General features: G+C 44.5%; 1 long non-coding RNA gene across 3 annotated transcripts in view; it reads left to right on the top strand.

The window, feature by feature from the left end:
* LOC310765763 overlaps positions 1 to 22,743 on the top strand; it is a 37,499-nt gene that overhangs the window by 737 nt on the left and 14,019 nt on the right. For all 3 annotated transcript variants that reach the window (XR_014549781.1, XR_014549782.1, XR_014549783.1), the window contains exons 2-4: positions 872 to 1,000; positions 2,869 to 2,965; positions 17,383 to 17,511. This is a non-coding gene — a long non-coding RNA (uncharacterized lncRNA). The remainder of the gene's footprint in view (positions 1 to 871; positions 1,001 to 2,868; positions 2,966 to 17,382; positions 17,512 to 22,743) is intronic.

Consider the following 22,743-nt stretch of genomic DNA (forward strand, 5'->3'; position numbering starts at 1 on the left):
AGCTCCTCACGCGGTTGTGACAGTTTCAGCCACACCAATTGAATCCCCCCCCCCAATATTTTTTTTTAAAAGAGTGTCACAAGTCACAACTACCTGGTTCACTCCAATTGTTTTATGCATTAAATTTACACAATTCCCTTTTAAGTGGCAACCACACCACTGTATTAAAGTGGTCATTAGGAGGCCTGACAGAGAGCAAGACTATTCATGGCAAGAACAACTCAAACATGCTGAAATGTCATGTCCGGTTGGAGCTGTTGGACTATAGTTACTGGGGAGCGGGGAGACCCACACAGAGTGTTATTTGTGCCAGGTTTTAATTCCTGGATCCGGTTTTGAATGTCAGGGCTAAGCTTCGGCATTCATGAAGTAATAAAAAGGTGCCTCTGAGCATGTGCAGTGTGCACTGCCCTGACCACTATAGTGTGCCTTTCTGCAAATCTCCAAGACTGGTGACAGGGGAGCAAGGCAGACTTGATGCTGCATGTGCTCCTTCCTCCTTTGCAACCTCCAAATGAAAGAATACATACATAAAGGATGCAATGACTTTAATATGCCTCTAGTCAGTAGATCCAGGAGCCAGTCTCAAAACTCTTTCTCTTTTCTTTTCTTTTCTTTTCTTTTCCGTCCCCGCCCCCCATAATCTGGTTGCTTTCTATTCCATACTAGTTTTTTTATTTCCTCTTCAAGGCCACAATACCCACTTCCCAAATATTAATTTCCACCTGGGGTCCTATATTAAAAATCAGCACCGTAGATACATAAGCTTACACTTTCAAACTACAGAGATTAAAAACCCACACAAATTATATATTCTTCTATATATGCAGCCTAATCGTGTGTGAGTGTGTGTGTATAATTTCTTATCCAGCCTTTCATTAGTACACTGGGAAGTGTTAATGAAGGAAACACAGAAGATGTTTTGGAGTGTTTGCACAAGACCCAGTTGAGAGAAAACAGCTGAAAACTACCAGAGGGCCCTTTGGCTAGCTTGAGGAAGGTAAGGAGCCACTAAGCAGTGAAAATAAAAGGGGTGGGAGGAATTCTTAAAAAAAGGTTCCCCACCCCTATGTTAGGGGCAGAAGAAAGTAAATTCCCAGTTTTCTGTTTCTCCTTTTCCAACCAGCTCTCAAAATATCATGGCTCATAGAGACCATTGAGCATTCTCAGTTTTAAAGCCCCCCCCTTTTTTTAATTTATAGGCATAAATACTTCAGCCTTTCTGGGCAATATCCTAAGTACGGAGAAACTACAATGCTATCTTGGTTGGTTTCAAACTGGTAGACACTCAGTCCTCTCTCTCTCTCTCTCTCTCTCTCTCTCTCTCTCTCTCGTGTGTGTGTGTGTGTGTGTGTGTGTGTGTGTAGCCCAATTCAATATATGTCTATTGAGAAGTAATTATTGAATAAGGCTTTCTCCCAAGTAAGTGCATAGGATTGCAACCAGACAATGCAATTCTCTGCATGTTTACTCAGAAGTCAACCCTGTGCAGTTCAGCAAGGCATATGCCTTAGTAAGTGTGGTCAGCTTTGATTTGGTTTGGAACAGAAATGTGAAACATCCGTTTTTACCACATCGTTGACTGGAATGAGAAAACTTTTTTTTTTAATGGTGCTTCTATGCTTTCACCTGCTGTTGGAAGGTTCCCACAATTCACTGATGCATTCCATGTTAGGAAATCCGTTCTAACCAAATCCATCTGCTTCCTTTCTGCCCTCCATCTGGCATCTCATTTCTGTTTTCCAGACCCATAACTGCATTTGCAGGATAAAGTTCTACCTCTTCTAATTACCCCAAGATGAATGGAGAGAGGAAACAAAATAAAGAAATAAAATAAAATAAAAATAGGGCACGTGTGCATTTAGAGCAAAGGACAGGTTTTGAAAACCATAGACGAAGGAAGCAGGTGGATATAGCTGATTTAGGCTGTGATCCTATAGACTGACTTGGGAGCAAGTCCCATAGAACTCAGTGAGATTTGTGTTGAAGTAGAAATGTGTAGGATTTCACTGTGTATACTGTGTATTGTTAAATGTGCATTAGCATTACAAGGCTTAATGGATGAGAAGCAGAGCACAAAGGAAAGGTGATTGCAATGCAGATTTTTAAGGAGTAATAAGGAAGTATGGTTACATGGTGTGTGTGAATTTTCTTTGCAAGTAGAGGAAAGGAAGTGGAATAAATTGGAAGAGGGGAATAATGGAGACATTTCTGCATGCTTTTTAAAAACTGGTTTCAGTTCTGCAGCCTAGCTCTGCTGGAGTTTGGAAGTGATATATCTGCCGTTTTTGTGTTTTTATCTTTGTGGTAATGAGACATATTTTACCCAACTTTTCAGTGCATGCTTATATAGAAGGTCACAATTCAATTTGTCTTAACCAGCATCCATGCTCATGGTTCTCCTGGGGGATGTGATCCACAAAAAGTTGTCATGGAACACTCCTCAATCCGGTAGTGTCCCAAATTAGGGTGCAGGCTTCTGGGCTATTCCTATTGGTAGAATGAAGGGCAGTATGGAAATTTGAACAACAACAACACTACGAAGCCATCTTCTCCAGCACATCAAACAATGCTCTCTACAAGTGGATCTGCTTGCAAATGGCAAGCTGGAGCCTTCCTCCACATCCTGTAGCCAGGAGGTTTTCTAGCCCACTGCTTTGTACGTCCGGGTGCAGCTGCTCCCCACAAATGGGATCTGCTAAGAGGGAGCAGACCTTCTGGTGCAGAAGGGCTCTATCTTGACTCCTTCCCATTTGTAAAGAAGAAGATCTGCAGTCTGCTGAATAGCACAGCCAAACGGAGCAAGGTTTTGAAAAGTGTGCTAGTGAGCTTCATACATACAAATAATCCTTGGGTTAGTCTTTGCAGGTGCGGACTCTGCATTCACAGAGGGTGCCCCAATAACTCACTGAGGCAAGGAAGAACAAGGTGCATATTCCTTGCCATTCCAGGAAGAAGCAAGCAGGTGAGGAGACAGCCCTCTTTTCAGGAGCAGGTTTAGGGAGTAAGGTGGTATCACAAAAGGGCTGCACATTCTTAGGTATTTAACGTATTATTTTTGCTCTCCATGAGAGACATTTATGGGATTTTCTGCTTCACGTGACAAGATAACTGGGCCAGCCTTGGCTTCATACCTTCCAACGCAAAACTGGAATGCGTGTCTTCCGGGACGCACTTCCCGTGCCTCACCCTTGCCCCCCCAAAACACACTTTTGTAGGGTCAAGATCTTACACGGCGCCCAAAAGCTTTTTTCAGCAAGATCATGGCACCCAAAATGGCTGCCGAGATCTTGCAAGAAAAGACAAGGTGGCGTGTTTTTTCCAGGGCACTTGGAAAATATGTCATGTGGCTGCTTTAGATATCAACGGCTGTTGACCATTATGTTCCACCAGCACTATCACAGGCAGTATGACTTTGAATACAAGTTGCTTGGAATTGCAAGTGAGCAGAGCGCAGGTGAACAGGCCTGATTCAGCCGATTCTTCTTATGTTCTTAACTATCCACCTTGACATCGATGGCGGGGGCACTATTTGTTGTTTCATCTCAGATAACAAAATGCCTTGGGCCAGCCATACCTCTTTTGTTGAATTTCCCCAACTCGGCATGCATGGACAAGCGCCCACATCTCAGCATTAGGGAATGGGCCACATAGCCGTTCGTACTGCCTTCCTTTTGAAAATGCAGTCAACATCTTGATTTTCTCACTCCCTTCTTTTTCCAGTAAATTATTGACGTAAGAGCTGAGGCAGAAGATATGGTGAGAAACTTTGTACCTCTGTTGAAACAGGAAGGGTTGAGCCCTCAAGCTATTAATGTCACAAGGGTTGCTTTGAGAAGCCGGGTCCTGGAAAAAAGGATTAGGTATATAAATGGGTATCCTATTTTCTGCCCGAGAGAAGCACATAAGATTGTTAGCAAACAATACAAAGTGGGGCATTTTGTTCAATACCTTTACTGGGGGGTGAGGGACAAAACTACATGTAAGACAGGTTTTTAGATATCCAAGGGTTTGTGTGCAAAGGAAATTATTTTTATTTAAGTTCTACTTTCAACTTTGGGGTGTATGGGGTGTTAGGGGAGGGGTAGTACTTCTCGTGGGGGACATGTCATGTTCCTTCTGGGGTAGTTTGTCCACCTTTGGTCCCCACCCTGCACTCAGCTCCTAGAAGCTGTCAGTATGCAACAGCGGCTGGGAAACGGCTTTTACTGGCCAGCTAAACCACATGAGGGTAGCTGATAGGTCTCAAACCCTCAGTGAGTTAGGTAGTTTCTGCACATGCTGTAGAGGGGAAGTGAGGGGCAGATGAGGTTTGTTAACCTGGGAAAGTAGCCTGTCTAGGAGAAATAAAACTCTGATCCTAAGCCTTGTGGGATATCTTTGGGAGAGGAAAAGGCTGCACAAATCTGGGGTGGAGTCTCTAAGACAGTTGGACGGCGCCTTGTACACCTCCTTCCAGCAACTCCTGCAGCGAAGGTGGTACCAAATGTATTGCTCTGCTTTCCACATCGGCTGAGGCTGAGGAGGGGGGTGTCTTGTCTAGTCCAATCCCCTGCAATGCAATGATGATGGGATTGCATCCTCTAGTGCACCTGAGGCAGGAGTCTAGTTTGCAGAGTAGGGGAAGCAGAGCAGGTCATCTAGTATATTCAGACGGGAATAGTTAGGGCTTTTAGGAGGGGCAGCCAGCATCTGCTGCTACTGTCCAGCATCTGCCCTTGTCTCACTTTGTCTAATGGTAGGGCCGGCACTGAGAAGGGAAGAATGATTAGGTTTACTACCTATTTTTCTTTAAATGATTTGTTTTATACCACCCACTGACCTGTGCAACACAGCAACAAACCCTTTTCTGTGGGAACTTGACAACTAATCGAAACTCAAACTCCTTTACTTGCAGATTTAGCCCTGGTTGTCCAATGACATTGACATTCCTTAGCTACATGTTAGAGGAGGTGCAAAGTTGTTGATATGCTCACCTCCATGAGTCAGCATTTCCTCCCCTTGGCCACGACAAAGAACATTAGCACAGAGGAGTTATAGGAGGGAAGCCAACTTCCTTCTATAGCTAGAATGCAGATTACAGAGGTACAAAGCAGGGTTGATAAGAGTGCTGGGTCAGTCAGTTTTGCGTCTTCTGCTGTGCTTCAGCTGTGCTCAAATACTTTTAGTCATTTAAATATTTGTCACCTTAAAAAAAAGAGAGATTTCAAAGGAGTTGAAAATATGAGGCCATCTGCTGAAGGCAAGGGGGAGTGGAAGTTTGCAGAAGTCCATTTAAAAAACCACTCTGGAGGAGTATCTCCAAACCAGCTCTGTGAGGACTGATCATTCTAAACAGCCATGAAATGCTGAGAGTTGCAGGGGTGGGTGTTTGGAGTAGACAAACCAAGGGGAGAGTGATTGTTCTGCTTGACTGGAATGAAACTTTAAAGAAAAAGACTCTTGCCATTCTTTATTCAAGCTATTTCTATACAACCTTTCATGCACACATTACAAGGCAAAGAACAAGAAAGCATTAAAAAAAAAGAGAGATTATGGAATAAATAAGAATAAAGGAATAATTATTAAGAGGGAGGATACACTACCCGCAAATTTTCTTCAAAGTCCCAATGGCAAAATCTAGAGTGAGATCTTTTGACCGCATTTGGGGCATTTGGACAGGAAGTATGATGAGGAAATGGAAGGGGTTTTCTCAAGCGGCGGAGATAAAGCAGCACGTCTGGTTTCTGCGTCAGTGAGATGTGCAGATATCGGAACTCCTGAAATTACTGGTTACCAAATTCAGCTGTCTTCTTAGTATCACTGGGCTGCTGGTAGGAAGAAAGCAGTTCATCCTGTGCCAGAACTTTACATGAAGGTTATGGGTACTTTATCATAGAATCAGAGTCAAAGATCGTTTAGCCCAGTTCGCTGCCAATCTAGGAAACCGATTACCTCATAATAAAACCTCTAGTAAAGGAGAGTCTACCCCCTTCTGATAAGACAGCCTGTTCTGCTGTTAAACAGGCTGTACTATCAAGACATTCTAATCAGTTCTAGAATTTCTCTCTGCTTTGAGTATTTTTAATTCTATGAATATTTCTGCGGACTTGGAACAAGGGTAGGGAACTTGGGGCCCTCCGAGGGACTACAACTCCCACCATCCCTGATCACTGCCCATCCTGGCAGGGGCTGATGAGAGTTGAGGTCCAACAACAACTGTGGGAGAGCACAAGTTCGCCATCACTGCCCAGAGTGATGCTAGCAAGACTATTGATTTCCTGTTTCAGGGCTCCCTGAATCCACCGCCATAATATCACAACTGCAAAAACTGAAGAAACAATAATCTAAACAAAAATACTGTCCACATTCTATCAGTCCATGTCGACTGGGGTTGATGGGAGTTGGGATCCAGAAACATTTGGAGGGCCACGGGTTCCCATCCCTGCCTAATGCTATCCCACTTCGTTTGATCATTATTTATTACAGTGGTACCTCGGGTTACATATGCTTCAGGTTACAGAGTCTGCTAACCCAGAAATATTACCTCGGGTTAAGAACTTTGCTTCAGGATGAGAACAGAAATCGTGCAGCGGCAGCAGGAGGCCCCATTAGCTAAAGTGGTGCTTCAGGTTAAGAACAGTTTCAGGTTAAGAACGGACCTCTGGAACAAATTACCGTATTTTTTGCACCATAACACTCACTTTTTTCCTCCTAGAAAGTAAGGGGAAATGTCTGTGCGTGTTATGGTGCGAATGCCTACAGATGGCAGGGGGATTGGCTGCAGTTGTGAGCAGAGGATCCATGGTTCCCCTTCCTTCCCTCCTCCGTGGCTCGCTTTGAAACAGCAAAGCAGGAGAAGAGCCGCTGAGTGGGGAGGAGAGAGGGACAGAGAGCCTGCTTCTTTAAAGGAGCAAAGCGGGAGAGGAGAGGAGCCGCTTACATGGGTCACCCCAAATTCACCAGCAGATCACATAGCATGTCCATGGCTACAGCTTGCACCAAAAAAATCATGCACCCACTGTTGCCTGGGGCCGCGGTGGTGCAAAAACATGGTTACAAAGCATGGATCCTCAGGATTTTTGCATTGGGCTACCCCAAACTTACCGTCAGATCACATGTCTGTGGCCACAGAATGAACCACAAAAATCATACATCCACTGCTTCGTTTAGAATATTTTTTTTCTTGTTTTCCTCCTCTAAAAACTATGTGCGTGTTATGGTCGGGTGTGTGTTATAGAGCGAAAAATACGGTAAGTACTTAACCCGAGGTACCACTGTACATTTATATACTGCCTTTATCTTCCAAGGAGCTCAAGGCGGTATGCATGGTTCTCTTCCTCTCCATTTCATCCTCACAACAGCCCTGAGAGGTACGTTAGGCTGCGAGACGGTGACTGGCACAAAGTCACACAGAGAGCTTCACAGCTGAGTGGGGATTCAAACCCTGGTCTCCCAGGTCCTAGTCCAACACGCTAACCATTACACTTTAGGCCAGAAGTGGGTGGCATAGTGGGGCAATGGCATTTAACCTGACCTCCTGATAGCTGAGTCGCCACTGCTTAATGGGAAAGAGAGGGCCAAGGTTGGCATGGTGCCAGTCCAGGGCTGCTGCCTGTGTGCTGGCACCAACCTCCCTGCCCCCTTGCCCCCCTTTCCTTCCCAATAAGCAGCAACAACTCGGTTTTGGGGAGGCTGGGTGAATGCCATCATCCCACCCGCCTTCTGCTGCTGTTTTGGATCTGAAACATTCAGTGTAGTCTAACATAAATCAGATTTATGGAATCATAGACTTGTAGAGTTGGAAGGGAGCCTGAGGATCATGTAGTCCAACCCTCTGCAATGCAGGAACATGCAGCTATCCCATACAGGGATTGACAGGGATCGAACCTGCAACCTTGGCATTATCAGCACCACACTCTTAACCAGAATATCTTTATAATGTAGTTCTTATGCACTGATAAGCTCCCTTAAAACCACAATGTCCGTTTTGTTAGATCGTGATAACTTTATTTCCTGTAATCCTGGGCGAATCAGTGATTATAAGGCAGTCGCTTCTCCCAGGGCAAAACACAGATCTGCAAACTGAGGGCCACACTTCAACTTTTGGTCTCGCTAAGTTAGCTCAGACTACGCCGCCGTCATATTTTGTGACAAGAGGTGATGTGACACATCGTCAAGCCTGATGCCTGGGAAAGCTGCTCTTGCAGCAGGTAGAAAGGGAGCAGCAGATGGTAAGGCAGCAGTAAAACAGGTGGAGGCATTGTTTGAAGATAGCCTGAATTAAGCTTGCTTAATTTGTTGGATCTCTGCTAAATCCCAGCAACGATTGTCTCTTGCGCAGCATCAGGTTTATCCAGCAGGCAAGCAGTCAGAACTAGACCATCTGTAATCACTTATTGTGCTAAATCTTCTTTAAAGCTAGCCACCAAACAAATGTCTTCCCTCTCGCTCGTTCTAGGTGAGAACAGCCCCTGACACCAGGGCATGAGAAAATACGCTGCAGAGCTTGGAAAAATGTTTGTTTTCCTGGGAGTATTTTCAGCTGGAGGGTAACTCCCTTCTCTTCTCACTTGGCTGAAGTGCAAAAGAGACCTCTGACAGTCACAGAGTTTGCCTTTTTACTGGGGCCCTCTTCCAAAAGGAGAAAAGCATTTTCCAAAACAAGGGCCTCCGAGGTTGCTGAGATTGCAGCCTTGATGTGGGAATCAGCTTCAAGCCACTCCCACACTCGATAGAGCTGGAGTAGCAATACAAAGGAGCTGAAATGAACCTTTATATTCTCCTTGGCATGGGCAATTCTGTCTTAAACTTTGGGGCCACAATTACAAGCTCTTTCTGCCCTACCCTTCCACCAGGATATCAAGAGATGTTTCCTTGGATGGTGCTTTTGCCGATAGCCAGGAGCAAAATAGGATGATTCTTTGGAAGCAAGGCTCCACACAAGACTACAGCACCGGTTTGCCCATCTCAAATGTGTGCATCCCCACACTTGTCTTTGGGGGAGTCACTGTTAGTGGGCCTCCATGGTTCGGTTCCACCAGAAGCCATCCTTTTGAGTATTATGGGCCCAGTTTTTCAGGACTCCCTTCCAATTCAAGTCAAACAGGCCTCCTTCTCTACTTAACTTTTCTAATGAAGAGTTTTATTCCAGCAGGCAATTTAATCTTTGTAAACCACGTGGGCAGATCCCGCAAGTGTCCTGGAAAAACTGGGACATTTCGGGGGGGTATCATGAGCACGTGATGTCCCCTCCACAATCTTGCACGGTGACCCAAAATGCACATTTTGGGGCACCATGCTCTCCCAAAGTGCTTTGGGGGGGGGTAGGAACCACAAGGCAAAATCATGTGAGATCATGGCTGCCATGCTCTCACGGAAGGGGGGGGGGAAGGGAAGATGTTGTCTGGGAAGATGGCATCCCGGATTTTGGCTTCAAAGTGTTGGAGGGTATGTGTGGGTACTATTGCAGTTTGGCAGTACATAAATTGTTTACATGAATGAATGAATGAATGAATGAATGAAGTAAATAAATAAATGATATATAACATAGAATCCTAGAGTTGGAAGGGACCCTGAGGGTCATCTATTCCAACCCGCTGCAATTATGTTGTGAAAACTTGGTGCTCTGAATAGACCTTCATAGACTGTTGAACCATGTATCAGGGTGGATTAGGGTGTGTGTGTGTGTGTTTGTGTATGTGTGTAAGTGCAGTCATACCTCAGAAGTAGAACGCCTTGTGACTTGAACGTTTTGGCTCCTGAACGCCACAAACCTGGAAGTGAGTGTTATGGTTTGTGAACGTTCTTTGGAACCCGAACATCAAGCGCAGCTTCCACAGCTTCTGATTGGCTGCAGGAGCTTCCTGCAGCCAATTGGAAGCCGCGCCTTGGTTTCCGAATGTTTTGGAAGTCTTCCGGAATGGATTCCGTTTGACTTCCGAGGTATGACTGTATGCCAGTTGCCTTGCCCATCCATCCAGAGTAGCGCCTAAGCTTTTTCCGAAGAATCGCTTGACTGCCAGATGCCACATTTCAGGTCATTTGTTCTCAGTCAGCACACTGTGCTTCTCTTGTGTAAGCAAGCAAGCTGATCCAGGACACCAGATCCCCAAACACACCTGTTTATGCTCCAGACAGGCAAGGGAGCATTTTATTCACACTCTGCAGCACCATGGTACCCTTTGGCCCTTAAAAAAACCCAACAACCTCATATTTCACCTTTAGGAAAAGGAACTCTGCGCATGCTGAGAGGCACTGTGCCAGCATATCAAAAAACGGTTGTAGGTGTGAGCCAGAAATAGACTCTGGAAAGTGCTGTGGGAGAAAGGCAGGCTAGGTCAGCCAGCCCAATGTACATTAAAACCTCACCCTTAGGACCAAATTAAACCTGGGTGTGTAAACACAGATCTGGCTCGGTTTCATTGGCTGTGTACTGCACATGACCGGCTTGAAATGCAGACAAGGTTGTTCTTTTCCTCAGTATGGACTGAAGCTGGTTTCGGAGGGTAAATTTGTAAAAAAGCAGTATTTTCATCAGAAATGACAGGATAGAATTGTAGAGTTGGAAGGGACCCAGAGGATTATCTGGTCCAACCCCCCAGCAATACAGAAATACACAGCTGTCCCATACGTGGACCAAACTTGCAACCTTGGCGTTATCAGCACCATGCTCTAACTAAGTGAGCTATCCAGGCTGATGATAGTGACTGACATAGGTGTAGCTAGGATTTATGTTGGGGGGGGGACACCCACCTGTCATCACACTCTGTCTAGCTCTCTCTATTGCTCCCGTCAGGTTGCCAGTTGCGTTGCTAGAATGCACCACATTCTCATCCAAGTGACCGCAGGGAGCATTTCAGTTTGAAATATTCTGGTTATTTCTACTTTTAGTTAAGCAATTTTATTTATTTACTTGATTGGAGGAGGAGGGCAGCTGCCCCCCTGCCCCCTGGCTACACCCATGGAGACTGATTGTGGTGGGAACACTCTGGATGCGGAGTAAAAGCAAGTGTGTACCCAGATACAGAAAGCAAGCAGTGATGGGTCTGCATTTAACAGCAAAAGGGGAGGTGTGGCAGACAGAAGTCTCCTCTGTCGGCAGCTTATGCCCCCTCAGGCCTTCTCCCATAACACTTTGTGCCAGCCAAGTACCGGTGTATTGGAGCTGGGCTGAGGAAGGAAGCAACTAGGGAGGCAGACTCTCGGAGGTAAGTTGTGCATCCGAAGCAAGGAAAAGGGGAATGAAGAAGTAGCTGGTATGGGTGGTGTTTTAAATACTTAATGAGGCGCTCCACTCGTACTAACCATCCCAGGGCGCTCAACCACTGCCACAGTGTCCTTTCTTCTATCAGATCAAAATGAACAGATAACAGCAAAGGTTGCTAGGTTCATAGCAGGGGTAATCAGAATGAGGGCCACTAACTGACAGCTGATTCAGGACTTTAAATTGTGCTCTTATATCAAATTTCCTTTTCTGCATATACTGTAATGTTTTACTGTTGCTATGGCCATTGGCTAATGCGAATAAAGTTTTATCTTATATAACAAGGAGGCACTACACAGGCTTAAATGTTTCTGTGGGTAAACCTGAGGAGATCCTGGTTAAGCGGCAGTAATGTCCGAAAACGAAACTTCCCCCCTTAGCCTCACCAGGAGAGGAGTCCGAGAGCTTTCCAACAAGCTTACGTCCAGCGTGAATTCATAGCCGCACATCGGTTTCCATCTGGCAGCTGTCACTAAAAGTACTTCAGATCACCTGCCAAGAAACTGCAAAGGATGTTTCTTCCCCATATGGACCTTTGTGCTTTAAACTTTACTTTCATAATTTGCCAGGCTGGAACTCCCTTTTTATGGAGCTCATTTGGCTCCATAAATATGGCGCACAATACCAATCAACCAATCGCAAATGAGGTATGGTAGGAGTTGGAAAGGGCGCAGAAAACCACTTATGCATTAACTCTTAGACTGTGCCACTTTAGCAGTCACTCTGCATGCCTTAAGGCTGCTCTGCTGCCCTCATGTGCTGTGGAGGACTCTGCCCCATTGCCATTGGTGAGGTAATGTTCAGCTGCCAATCTGGTTAGTTTCCAGGTTGTGGAGAAGTTGCCGTCTATTCCTTTCCTTCAGGCAGCAAAATATAGTATGATCAGCCTTGGCTGCTGGTTTCTGGGGGATAGATCTAATTTCTAAATGCTCACTGTCCCTAGGCAGTCTGTCTCTGAATACCAGCAACCTTAGGCTTACATTCTCTATAGATTTTCCAGAGGTTATCTTGCTGGCCACTTGTGGAGACTAGATGGATCCTTGACCTGAACCAAAGGGCACTTGTGGTGCAGTTATAAGCTTCTTTTCCACACACACCTCTTTTTTGGCAATGCATAAGTGGCCACACTCTAGCAGCTTCTACTTGCCCATCCTGTGGTTCTGAAAGCCACCCAAAATCTCAGAAAGCCACTCCATGTCCTTGCACTTAGAGATGGCAACCCATAAGCCACAAATTTCTGTGTTTTTGGCTCATGAAGGACATGTCAGAATGTCCTCCCCTGATTCTTTTGCCACATGTAAAAACAGCTTACAGAAGTGTAGGAGCTGAGTCCGGGTGCAACAACTCTGGTCTGAGTAAGCAATGAGTGAACACTTCTTTATCACAGATATCTCTTGTGGTGTGGCTGTTCTTGTATACCAAGTTCTGCTACCCCACATCAACCAACATAGAATAGTTTAAATGAGATCCAAAGTACTATTTCAAATTTTAGAATCCAAAAGAGAGATGAATTTCAGCAGAGCAGGGCAAATTTCAAGAGCCCTGATCTCAGATATATTCAATATTAAATTGCCTCAAAGCAATGGGGGTGCGTTTGTAGTGGCTAGGTTTTTTTAAAAAACACCTTATGTGAAATCACATGTGATCCAAACCATTAGGATGGTAGTGCTTGTTCTCTCATTTCCCTTAATGATGCCCATGCCAAAGCAAAAGCCATTGACACTTTCCTGGCAAACCGCAGAGAATGACTTCCTTAATGGTCCAACTGAGAGTATGTGGAGGAGTGAAGAATATGGGTGGTATGTGTTTGCATGACAGCATAAGCTGAAGTCTTTAATTTACCCGAAGCGTCTACATGGGAATCAGAAGTTCCAGATTCTCCTAACCAGATAAGCCACCAAAATGGCTCAATCAAATCTTCTGACAAAAAAAAAGAGAGTTGACAATCAAAGCAGTCTTAACTACGCAGTTTCTGCAGACCCGTCTTAGTTCCTTGTCATGCAATGCAACACCTATAAATAACAATACAACTGGAGGAAATTGGAGCATGCCTTATGTAATGTAATATAATTGAGGGGAGGTTTCATCCAGTTATTTAGATTCCAGGCCAAACGACACTTTATACAGAAATGTGTACAGTGAAAGTCCCAACAGCTGCTTGGCAAAGGGAGTGATTTGAAGCGGGGAAGTAGCCTGTTGGTGGGTGTGGGTTGTCAAAGTTAATATTACCTTAGTCAGCTGCTTTTATTCTGAAATCCAACCCCCCCTAAGCTGTTCTCCTCCAATGGGGTTCTAAAAACATATCTGCAAAAGTGTGAATCCCACCAATGGTGGGGGGTGGAAGAGGCTGGAGAGAAGTTGTGGTGGGCAAGGAAAGGGTTAAGGGCCCTACACTGCTGTTGCACTCTAAATTCCCCCCTCCGCAAGCTGCTTTTCCTATTAAAAAAATAGACATGCATTTGGGTGCAATGTTTTGTTTGGCACAGAGTTTACAGTGCAGGTATTCACAGTGCAGAGTGGAGCTGGGTCATGCTGGGATGGTAGTGGGCTGCCAACTGTGCAGGTTATATCCATGGAGGGACCAATCATGGACATGTGCTAATGCAATGAAGGCATAAAGAGACAGCCCAACCTTGACTCTCGGATGTTCCAAGCCAATATTCTTTCCCACGGGAGCAATGCTGCTTTCTGCAACTTGCTCATTCATATGTTCCTATCCTGCCTTTCTATTTCAAATTGCAGTGCCCAAGGCCACAAATATCAAAATTTAACTCAAAACTTAACCCACACAAAGGGAGCAGCAAAGAAAATTGGGGAAGTAGGAGCTATAAATTCAAAGAAGGCTCACCTGGCTGAAAGACTTGTCAGAACAGAGGCGTCTTTAGCTGTCATCAAAACATAAACAGGGACATGATAGATCATCTGCAGCAGGGAGTTTCACATCCTGGGTACCACAACAGAGGACACCTTTCTGAACATTCAACTGTGCAAAATGGGCTCCTCTGAAAGTGACAGTGGGACACTGAGAAGGATTTCAGAGACTAAGATTCAAAATGAGCAGGCAGTAATATGGAGAGGACATGGCCCTTTCAATTGCAGGATAAGCAACCTCATAACTAACCTGCTTAAGTCTAATTAGTGCATGAAGGACTTAAGACAATTGAATAAGCTGTCCTGCCAGGCTTAGCTCACCTTGGGAGGGACTAGGTAATCAAGCCACTGTTCCCCTCCAGTCTCCCTTAGAAGCTCAGTGGGTGAAGAGGCTAAACAGGTTGCTCCAGCTTAGCTGCATGACTTTCACAAGCCATTCAGGTGTTCCTATATCAATAATTTAGGAACTTTCACCACTGTAACTAGGTCATGTTTTACTGCCTGTGCAACTTTTTATGAATGCTGTATGGAAAAGCACATAAATCTGACCTTTGGGGAGTTCGTAAGTAAACCATTTTAAACTTACCAAATATGTGATTTTTTTTTTTATGCTAAGGGAAGAGGGAAGTTTTGGAACTCACAATGGCATATTTTAAAGCACTAACTACCTATATTTCCATGCTTTACTTTATTGCTTATGTTGTGATTCTCTCACCAAAGATTACTTGCCCCAAACGAAGATCTTGGCATCCAGGAATTCTCCTTTTTATACCTATTTTTTCCCTTGCCACCAACAGAAGTATTGTGGATCCACGCAGTTTGGGTCTTTGAAGGTAAGCAGCCTTTTGAACTGAGCCTGGAAATGGTGGAGCTACTATAAGAGGAAAGTTGCAAAAAATAAATAAAAAGAACCCTGGTTGCTTGTGAAGCTGTTTGTGCCTGTTGTATCATGCAGCGTTCACATAATGGAAGTGTGTGGGAGACCCGTGAGCACTCCAGTTTTAATTGTAGGAAGCATGCATTGGAGAGAATACATGCAAGGCCTCTAGGGAATAAATTTGACAAGAAGAAATAAAAAGCAGAGGAGAATATCAAAACTAGTGGGGATTTCTGTACCCTCCAACATTCTGCCAATCAAAATCGGGACTTGCATCTTTCGCTACCACGCTCCTGTGTGAGCCAGCCAGGGCTGCCCTACCCCAGCCCCTTCCTCCATTACGGGCAGCAGTTCCCTCAGCAAGCACCACACTGGCACCTCCAGCTTCTCCTCTTCCTCTTCCCCATCCTCATCATCCTCATCTTCATTGGCTTTTTTCTCCTCCTTCAGCAGGGGTGGTGTCAGGAGGAAGTGGTGTAGCCTCTGGGCCTGGCCTGCACCAGCAGCAGCTCTCCCTCCTCCCCCTCCATGGACTCCAGCTCAGGCACCTTCTTTCATGTGAAAGAGACGTCTCTTAGTGCCGAACTCACATGGGAGCCAGCTGACTCATGCAAGAGCTCAGCACCGAAAATGGGACATCCAAGCCGAAGCCAGGGTAGCTTCTGTCATTCCAGGGTGTCCCAGTCGAATCAGGACTGTCAACAGGAATGGCTTTCAAAATGGTGCAGGAGGCAGAAATGGAACTGTTGACGTCCCCTGTTATATTATGGACATTATCGCTAATTATACTAGCACAACTGCCATCTCCAGAGCAAAACAGCCATGAGAGCTGCACTTGCTGAATGAAGAGTAGCAATTGACCAGCAACTTGACTTAGTGGTTTCAAGTATGGGCAAACACCAATTCCCCCTGCAAGCGGAGTGCTTGCTGAGGTCATTTTGTCTGGATAATTTACTGACGGCTTTGCAGTCCTGATGGGGGGAGAAAACCTCCATGTATTTACAAAACTGAGGCCAGGCAGAGGTGTTACATTTTATATATATGAGAAGAGGTATATGTATTTTCAGAAAGAAATTTTAAGAGAGTGATTAGCAATTACAACTTTTTGTGGGAAGTGAAAAAGAAAGGGGATGCACAGGTACAAAACCTGAGTCCTTAGATGGCTTATGCCACCCTTTGTATAACCGTAAGAATCACACATGCTTCATTAAGCTAGGTAGACTAACAGAAGAGGTGCATTAAAAGTGAAAAAGCTTCTTGCGTGTCAAAGCAAGAGCCATCTGTTTGAGCTCTGTGGGCGGGGTGGAGGGGGAAATAGTAAATTGTGTAAAGGAAGCTGTTTGAACAGTAACCATGTCAAGAATAAACTGAGCAAAGTTCCTTGCCATTCATAAACTGGGCTTCTAAATAAAAAACCCCAACTATTGCTCGGGAGGGAATGGTATTGTTTGTTTGTTACTATCTTATGTATTTTTGTGCTTTTATAATGTAAACTGCCCTGGGATCCTTGGATGAAAGGCGGTATAGAAATGAAAGAAAGAAAGAAAACTAAACTGGTTTTCCAAGCTATTTTGGGAAGTTGTTTGCATCCGCTCGATGGGAGAGCCTCAAAATGCTCTTGAAATTTATGCAAATTGTGTGTGGTTTGCATAAAACAAATATGCTGTGATAATAAATCTCATGCTTTCTGATGTTCTTCTTTCTTCTGACTCAAGAAAGGTGAAGCCATCAGCAATTCCAAGGACAGTTCCCCTGTCCAAAAACATGTAGAATTCTATTAATGGGCAATCCAAAAGTTGCACCAAGAACATTAGGTTTCTCTTATCCGTATAAATTATGCAAGTTCAGAATTTGCATTGTTTGTCTTATTTTTCAGAACTTATTCTACAATTTTGACTGTTGTGCATAACTTATTCTGGTTTTTCTAGTTGCAGAACAGACAAGGAGCTGTTCATGGCACTGAAGCCCTACCCCAGCTCCTGGGACTCTTGTTCAGCCACCTCTGTTTACACACTTCCAAGCATATCTTATCTTCCCAGCCATCAGGGCTAGGGTTTTGTTTCAGTTTTAAATGCAAGTTGAGATTTATCAGCCTGCGGTGTGGTGCAGAAGTCGAGTGTCAAATCAGAAACCAAGCAGAGCCAGCATTCAAATTCCATAAAGCCATAAACCTCACTGGGTGACCTTCAACAAATCACTATCTCTCAGCCTGACCTACCTTGCAGGGTTATTGTGAAAATAAGGTTGTGGGGAACCATGTACACTTTCCTAAACTCTTTGGAGGAGAGGCAGGATAGAAAAGAAGAAAAAACTAAAACACTTCTTCTGCACTCCTGCAGAATTGTGGAGTGAATAGCAGCCCTGCATAATATACCCTCTATTCCCATAGGCTAAAGGCATCTGCTTTGAGTTTCAAGGATGGGGAAGAAAAGTCGTCTGGTGTTCATATCCTGTGCTTCATTTCCAAAAATTAGAGTGAGCGACCAAGCTTGGAAGTTGCCCCTTCAGCAAATCTCAGGTATGATGCCTAACTGTGGTTGATTTGTAGTAGTGAAAGGGCTCTGACTGTGAATTATGAGATGCCATTCTGCTGTATTATGATTGATTGATTGACTGATTTTAGCATCTTTATGACTATCTGCCATTTAGGGTTGGTGGGTTGTTGTTTTTTGCTGTGTACACTGAATTCATGGTGAAACAGCTGCTATATTTTAGAAATAAAACAGACACACATCAGTTCAGCATGTGGGCAAACGCATTCTCATCCGTGTCGCTGCTCCGTGTCACCAAAGTGACCTGGTTCGTTCCTAGTGGCCCTTGCACTTTGGGCACTGCAGACTGGTGGAATTGCAGGCTTATTTACAAGCAGCAGAAAGATGCAATGATCCTGAGCAAGAGGATACCTTTCATTCCGGGTTGCGTCATCCTGGTGTGTGCTGAAGGCACTCAGTCAGGAACTTGGGAAGCTTTCAGGTGGACCATAGTTAGTAGTATGTTCTTACTAAACTGGATCAGTTCATACCACCCTAGACATTCAATGTATGAAAAGAGCACTAGACCTCTAGCTCCACTGTGGCCTCCCAAAAACAAAAGCATGTCAACATACTTATTCACTAGCAATGTGTCAATTATGGCATGGGTTTCAATGGGTAGGAGAGTATATATTAATTGCAACTTATCCCTCCAGGCTCCCACGTGTGGGGGTTGAACAGAGTTTCAAAATTCCATCCTTGTTGGCAGCAGAATTAAAAGGAATTAGGCTGTAAAGCCTTGCTTTGAGCATGTCCAGCTAATGAAGTAAGCTGGTTTCCCCCCTTCTTACCCCGCTTAACAAAGAATCAGGCAACAACTTGTAAAGTAAGTTTAAAAATAAGATTTACTTACTTTATAATTATGCATTGGTTCACAACAATGGCAGCAGTAAAAACTACGCAGTCAAAATACTTATGTTTACAGGATAACCAGCTTCAGGCATGGGCCTAAAACTGGAGAAGGGGAAGGCATGTCTGTAACCAATGCTGGTCAAAGGAAGAGAGAGGGGAACAGGAAGTACTATATGCTCCTTCCATTCTAGGAGAGGAGGGGAAATGACATCACACAGAGGCCTCTCTACCAGTTGTATTTCTGTGGTTTGACCAGCTGCCTTTCAGCAATACAGCTCTGTGGACTTAGCCCCTTCTCATGCTAACTAGCAAGACACAGCACAGCACACACAGATACAACCCAGCCATCTCCCACTTTTGTGGACTGCTCAACATAAGAGTTAAAAATAGAAACTAGAACATCAAGCTGGCCAAACCTTAATCACCATGGCCAAGAGGATCTGGTCCATCATATTATATTCTTCAGGGCTTTTGTGAATCGGGCTAATTCAGGGGTGAGGAAACTATGGCTTGAATCTTTAAGCCTTGCTTCATGTCCCCATTAAACTGTGCCCCCAAACCACTATCTGCTCCAAGAGGGAATGTCACTGAAATACACTCGGAGTCCTGTAGTGATTTCATGCTCTTTATTGCAGCTTGTAAAAAAGTGAATCAATTGCCCCCCAAACCTCAGGCTTGTATATACATTATTTACACAATGAGTCCTGGCTGATTCTGCTTACCTCCTGGAGCCTGATTGGTCTTTTCCTGCAGGCCAATCAGTTGTTGCATTCTAGGATCCTACTTGCCTATTGTTCTAGAATCCAAGCTTAGTACAGTGGTACCTCGGGATGCGAACGAGATCCATTCCGGAGCCCGTTCGCATCCCGAAGCAAACGTAACCCGTGTCCGCACGTCTGCGCGTGCGTGGGTCACATTTCGGCACTTCTGCGCATGCGCATGACGTCATTTTAACAGTATGCGCGTGCGGCGAAACCCGGAAGTAACGCACTCCGTTACTTCTGGGTCGCCACAGAGCGCAACCCGAAAATGCTTAACCCGAAGCATATTCATCCTGAGGTATGACTGTACATAACAGTCACGTTGGCAGAGGAGCCGATAATGGAAACCAGTTTAGTAACAGTGATGACTGCAAACCAGTGTTTCTTTTTCCTATTTTCATTGTGAGCCAAATTCATTCAGACTTCACGCCTGTTCTGTTTCCAGAAGCATTTGAGCAAGCAATTGTTGCATTCCTAGATACCTATAAAAAGCATGAAGCATATTTTAGATTTGTAGATCAAACACTGGCATGAGAGTCTTCAGAAGTGTCTTGTACTGTACAGAGGTGAACAAGAGTTCATATTTATTCATTCACACACACACACACACACACACACACACATCTGTATGCTGCTGTGTAGATGTTAATGGGAAGGCTCCATTTCTTAGAATCATAGAACCATACTATTGTAGAGTCGGAAGGAATCCTGAGGCTCATCTAGTCCAACTTCCTGCAATGCAGGAATATGCAGCTGTCCCAAACGGGGATCAAAGCTGCAACCAGTGCTTTTTTCTGGGGGGACACAGGGGTCCGCATACCCCTGAGCATTTTGTGACTCTAAGTTTGGCCTCATTGAGGGGCAGTATTTCAATATGAGTAGGAAAATGAGAGTACCACTCAACATTTTTTAAGGAAAAAAAAATCACCAAAAAAAAATCTGCAACCTTGGTATTCTTAGACAGTTTACCAGAGAAATGGGCAGTCAGTGTGGGAGGGCTAAAAAGAAATGGGATGTCCCAGATGGGCTGTTGATGACACTATCCATTCTGGCCAACAGGAACTTGCTATCTTCTTTCCTTCATTGATCTTAGATTTCCACAGTCAGTAAACTGCAGGCCTGTCATTTTGCAGAAGGAAATTTTTCAACTAGTGTGGGTTTTCCCTAAGAGCAGTGTGCACTGGTGGAAGCAGCAGCAACAGCTCCCTTCTTCACGAGGCCTGGAAACCCTCTTTTGTTCTGTGAGAAATGACGCTTGCGGGGCGTTGGGGTAGAGAGAAACTGCTAGAAGAAAATCATGTCTGAGGAAATGTATGTGAAGTTTCCGTGCTATTTGGGCAACCCCTTTCTTAGGTTATGTCCTGGCTTGCCTAATAAATCGAGCAAGCAATTAGAAATGAACTATTTGACTAACAGAAAAGTGGTATTAAATATACAAGATGCAAAGGTGCAACTTGGTTTTGAAGCAAGATGCATCTCTGAAAGCTCACTCTTGAAGTCTTGACGTATTAGATACCTACAGAGTACAAGGGAGCTGTTGTTTATTTTCTTTACTGGGGACAATGAGTTCTGTCTGTTTCTCTTCCTGTTTCATGGGTTATTCCTCCCCACCTACCTGCAAAAAACCCCCTCCTTACTGATGCAATTGCTGCCAGCCCAGTTTCTTCCACGCCATGAGTTCTCGACTATATCCCGTGTTGCAGTCACTGTACTGCATCCTTCCTGTTGTTGACTCTACAGCTTTGCCCCAACCGCACAGTTTCCCTCTTTTAGACACGTCACGGCAGCGTAAAAGCCTTGTGCTCCACTCCTATATAAACATGTCCATACAAAAGAAGAAAGAATGGATATTTTCTGCGGGGTCCCAGAGAGGAAATTAAATACAGCCCACCCCGTCCTCCAATGTTGGGGCTTGTTCCATTTTTTTTTAGTGTCTAGGTTGCAATATCATTTTTTTTCAAATTCAACCAATACAAAATATTTTCAACAGCACCGTTATTTTTATTCATTTTTACATCTCAGCCTCACAAAGCAACCCAGGGTGGTTATTTTATTTATTTTAATAATAAAAAAGTAAAGTTACACTATGCCATGCAATTATTTATTTATTCTTATATTTATAACCTATCTTTTCCTCCAAGGAGCTCAAACTGGTGTACAAAACTCTCACTCTCCCCATTTTACCATCACAACCACCCTGCGAGGTGGGCTAGCAGGGGCTGGCCCAAAGTCACTCAGTAAGTGAGCTTCAAGGCTCAGTGAGGATTCAAACCCTGATCTCCCAGGTCCTAACCCAACACTCTAACCAGTACACTACACTGTCCAGTTACCACACTACTGGTTATTAGCATTTGTATCTTTCCTGCAGTGTCCTAGGCATGGAAGCAGCCCAATCCCTGCCCAGTAGCCCTGCGGTTCACGAGAAACAGAAGTCAGGAAAACATAGGAATTTATTACATTTTCCCCTCCATTCTCACATTGCCCACAGTAACCCTGGCTCATGCAAAATCCTGAAATCAATAACTACAGCTTGATGGTAAATAAATAATCCGTAACCAAGTTGTTGCTGGACATTTCCAGCGGCTATGACCTCACTGGATTTCCAAGGAATAAGCATCGTCATGGCATAGCTTGAATAAAATGCCCCAAGGACATTTTGTTTGCTTGGCAATGCACGGGAGCTGCTGCCAGGAGCTTCTCTGCCCAGGAAGGAAGCCTTGCTAGAGAGGGAATGCTGCCTTTACTCGAAGGGCATATTGAGCAATGGGGAGCTGTCAGGGCGAGAACAAGTTGGACCCCTCTTAGAACATAACTGGCTGTGCACAGGGTGAGAAGTAGAAAGCCAAGGGGGTAATTAAGGGGTGTGCATGACGGGTCACTCCAGAATGTTGTTTTTTGGCAGGTGCATTTTGCACAATGTAGTTGATGCAATAATAGTGCATCAGCAGTGGGTTTATACTGGACTGTCCACACATCATTTCTCTTCATAATTTGTTCTGCGATGCTTCTATGATGTTACTGCATTGCTGCCTGGAGGTGCAGTCTTGAACTATAGCGCTATGTCCTCCTAGTGGCACAGCAGTAACTAGCATAGCTTGCAAAGCTAAGCAGGGTCCGGTATGGTTTCCAATTGGATGGGGAACTGCATGTTGAGGTTCCTGCAATGCATGGGATCGGATTAGATGATCCTCTGGGTCCCTTCCAACTCTACAATACTACCATTCTATGAAAAGCAGGCCAAAAAGTTTAAAAACAAAACAAAACCCAAAACCAGAGCATGTGTGGTAACAAAAAGTTACGGAATTTCAGCGACAAGTTACGGGATATGTACTGACTGGAACGGAAGCCATGCGATTACTCCAAAACAATTTCAGATGCAAACAGCACTGAAACTGGGATTGCATTTGACTGGCCTGATACCATCATGAGCACATATAATCAGGAATAAAAAAATATTTCTTCAGAGGCCCTAGAATTTCAGCAAGAAGCTACGCAACAGGTGCTGATGGAAATGAAGCAGTATGTCTATCTTGAAACTTTAGCAGGCTCAAACAGTGTTGAAAGTGGGGTTTCCTATAGCCATCATGAGCATAAATAATCATACAT

This window comes from Podarcis filfolensis (genome assembly GCF_964270895.1).
Source record: "Podarcis filfolensis genome assembly, chromosome: 6".
NCBI classification, from domain to species: Eukaryota; Metazoa; Chordata; class Lepidosauria; order Squamata; family Lacertidae; genus Podarcis; species Podarcis filfolensis.